This window comes from Loxodonta africana, chromosome 2 (assembly GCF_030014295.1).
Source record: "Loxodonta africana isolate mLoxAfr1 chromosome 2, mLoxAfr1.hap2, whole genome shotgun sequence".
In the NCBI taxonomy this organism is placed as follows: domain Eukaryota; kingdom Metazoa; phylum Chordata; class Mammalia; order Proboscidea; family Elephantidae; genus Loxodonta; species Loxodonta africana.
This window is the reverse complement of record NC_087343.1, coordinates 232322263-232326139: the sequence shown is the minus strand read 5'-3', so window position 1 is coordinate 232326139 and position 3877 is coordinate 232322263. Positions and strand designations below refer to the sequence as shown.

General features: G+C 38.3%; 1 pseudogene; it reads left to right on the top strand.

The window, feature by feature from the left end:
• Positions 1-2065: 2065 nt before the first annotated feature.
• Positions 2066-3027, top strand: LOC111748327 (olfactory receptor 14A16-like; annotated as a pseudogene).
• The last annotated feature ends 850 nt before the right edge of the window (positions 3028-3877 follow it).

Genomic DNA, 3877 nt, shown 5'->3' with positions numbered 1-3877 from the left:
ACATAAACCAGAGACTACATCAGCATGAGACCAGAAGAACTAGACGGTGCCTGGCTACAACCGATGACTGCCCTGACAGGGAACACAACAGAGAACCCCTGAGGGAGCAGGAGAGCAGTGGGATGCAGACCCCAAATTCTTGTAAAAAGACCAGGCTTAATTGTCTGACTGAGACTAGAAGGACCTCAGTGGTCATGGTCCCCGGACCTGCTGTTGGCCCAGGACAGGAACCATTCCCAAAGCCAAATCTTCAGACAGGGATTGGACCGGAAAATGGGTTAGAGAGGGATGCAGGTGAGGAGTGAGCTTCTTGGATCAGGTGGACACTTGAGACTGTGTTAGTATCTCCTCCCTGGAGGGGGTGTGAGTGGGTGGACAAGGTTAGAAAAGAGAGAGTGAAGGGAGGGAGCGGGCTGTCTCATTGAGGGGAGAGTAATGGAGAATATGTAGCAAGGTGTGTATAAGTTTTTGTGTGAGAGACTGACTTGATTTGTAAACTTTCACTTAAAGCACAATAAAAATTTTAAAAAAAGGAAAAATATGCATATTCTGAAATACGCACAAACATTAAAAAGCAAGGATTAAATATATTTGTAACAGTATTGGTAAATGTTCTGAAAAATATGTTAAGTGAAAAATAAGCAAATAGAACAAAGCATGGAAAGAGCTCATCTGTGCTGAAGTGTACCTTTTTTCCCAGTGATATGTCACAAATCGACCGAAAACTGAAAGAAAAGAAATGCAATATAACATTTTAGAATGGAAAATGGAGTGAAGGCTGAGAGAGGGAAGGAAAATGGAGTGAAGGCTGAGAGAGGGAATTTAAGTTTCTTATCTTCTGGCAACTCGATTATTTTGTATGACAGATGGACTTACACAAATTTATGATACATAAAAACAAAAATAACATCAAAATAGGTACTAAAGGCAGCGACATAGCTGATCACTTGTGTCCAGATATGAGTTCATGAATTAAAAAAAATTTTGTTTTTCACTTTCCACCAAATGTAAAGTTCTACACAGTCTATTGAGGGAAGAAACCCAACAACAAATTATTCCACAGTTGATGACATGGGTCTCATAACAGGAAATCCTACTGGGTAAGCCAACTGTCCAACCACAGACTTAAATTTTTGCACTACAAAGCTTCCACGTCCATAATAACAGCATCTTCTGGGAAATGATCGTCCCCCTCAGGAATCTTTGCCAATACACTTAATTAACTCTGATTCTAATTAGTCAATCGTAACTTCTTATAAAAATGCAGGACAAACACAAGACTCATTTAAACCTGTGTGTGCCAATGGAAAAAAGACAATAACTCAGTAAATGCATAGAAAACCTGAGCAACAGCAATATTTGAACAGAAATATGCTTCCTATTGGACAAGAGACCCACCTCATCCAGCCTTTCTTACTGTATGAGAAAGTGCTCTCTGTCAACCTCATTCTCAGCCTTCACTTCCCCAGCGTTTTAAAGAATGGACACCAGAAATTAGGGAAAGTGTGTTACTATTAGGTAAGTGGATTTCTCCCAAACCTATAAGCATCAGCTATAAATTTCCCCACTCACATTATCTCTTTGTATGTCTAAATAAGTACATTCTTTTTACCTGATTATATTTACTGCCTTTTAGGAAAATAAGCTGTTAATTATTATATTTTAATTTTGGTTATTAGACCTATGGCAGCTATGTGCTCTTTATGAACAATTGATGGGCAGAGTAGGATGTGCAGATACTTCTAGGATTCTATTCAGTCTTTAAAGAGCCCATGCATGATCTGCTTAACGTGAACACTTGGTAAAAACGTCAGTGATCCAGTTTTAATCTATCATATGTGCAAGATGTATTTCACTGCCCTAGGCAACCAGAAGGTAAATTATTCTAGCCTGCTCTTAAAGACTATGTTATTATAATTTACTGTGCATTGGTTTAAAATTAGAGTTTGTAAGATGTAACTCCTGAGGCTACTCTAATGACCTTAAAGTGCCCCTCAGGGCACAGTAGATTCAATTAGAGAACCAACAAAGAGGCAGGTTCTGAGGGTGTAAGTGAATGAAGTAAATGTTACTTTTCTTAAGTTTCTGCAGACAAAAATCAGCATGCCTCAGAAAATAGCCGACATAACAGAATTCTTGCTCATGGGATTTCCTGATGACTGGATGCTACAGAAACTATGCAGCCCTCCTTTACCTGACAGCACTGATGGGGAACCTCGTCATTGTTACCCTCACCACCAACGACCGGCATCTCCAAGCCCCCATGTACTTCCTCCTGAAAAATTTGTCCTTAATTGACACATGCTATATCTCTGTCACTGTCCCCAAGTCCATCATGAACTCTCTAACAGCCGTTCCATCTCCTTCCTGGGATGTGCCTCACAGGTTTTTCTTGTTATTTTTTTCGGGGGCACAGAGTTTGCCCTCCTTACAGTCATGTCCTATGACCGCTATGCTGCCATCTGCCACCCTTTGCACTATGAGACCATTATGAATAGAGGTGCCTGTGTGCAGATGGTGGCTGCATCGTGGCTCAGTGGATGTGGCTATGGATCCATTCACGTAGCAGGTACATTCTCCGTCAATTTCTGTGGTCCCAACGTAGTTCATCAGTTTTTCTGGGATATTCCATCATTGCTTACACTTGCTTGTTCTGGGGAGCATATTTTAGAATATGCATTTATCATTGCTAGCTGTTGTTTTGCTTTTATATGTTTCATTTTAATGGTTGTTTCCTATGTTCACATTTTCTCATCTGTCTTAAGGATTCCATCCACTCAAGGAAGGTACAAAACTGTCTCCACCTGCATGCCCCACCTAACTGTGGTGACCTTGTTTCTCTCTTTTGGATTTTTTTTTTTTTTAGGTTCAGCCTTGGAATCCCCATCATCAGTGAACCTCTTTATGTCTGTGTTATACTCCTTGTTACCTCCTACTCTGAATCTTGTCATTTATAGTTTGAGAAACAGGAACATGAAGGTGGCCCTTAGTAAAATCTTTGGTGGAGAAATGGCCTCAAAGATGTAAATGTCTAAAATATCATTTTAATATTTACTAATGTGTATCAGATTTTTCGGTTTACAGGAATCTGTCTAAGGAAGGCTGGTGGTGCAATGGTTAAGCTCTTGGCTGCTAATCAAAAGTGACTTAGAGGGTCACTATGAGTCAGAATGGACTCAACAGGCATACAACAACAATATTTAAAAAAAACTTAGACAATTATTATCTCATTTTTTTCTGCCGCATAGAATGACACATTTTATAGCATTAGATGGGTCTCGATGTCAAAAGTGTCTTGGCAACTTCTAATTCACTGGAAATCTTCCAAGCATTAAGTTCTCATCAACAAGAGCCAGGTTTGGGGTAATATTGTTCATTTCAGATTCATCTTTACCAATACCATTCGCTTTCCTAGTTGGGACAATTTTATGATAGTTTAAAATTTTACATATTTTAAACAGTATCCTGTTTCATTCTTTTAGTAGTTAAAATGAAGGTGAGTAGTTTCAAATTTGTTGCTTTTTTTTTTCTCTTTGTTTGTATTCACAAGGACATTATTTACGAACTCAGAGTTTTATAATAAATGTTAATTTTCCAATTGTGGCTTTGCAAATATTACACTCAGAATATTCTTTAAGAGAATTTGTAAACAGCGTCTATTGGTAATGGATGTCATTGGTCAATCACATAAAGGCAATTTTAAGACTAGTGATGGTGAATGGTCAAATTGCATAACTCTCATTACATAGTCCAATCTGAGAAAGAATATGTAATGGTAAAACATATGGGAGTAGCATAAGTTATGAGAAACTACAATTCTTTCATGTCCACACTTTGTATTCTTAAATTTTAAACTTTAGAGACATGTATTTATAAG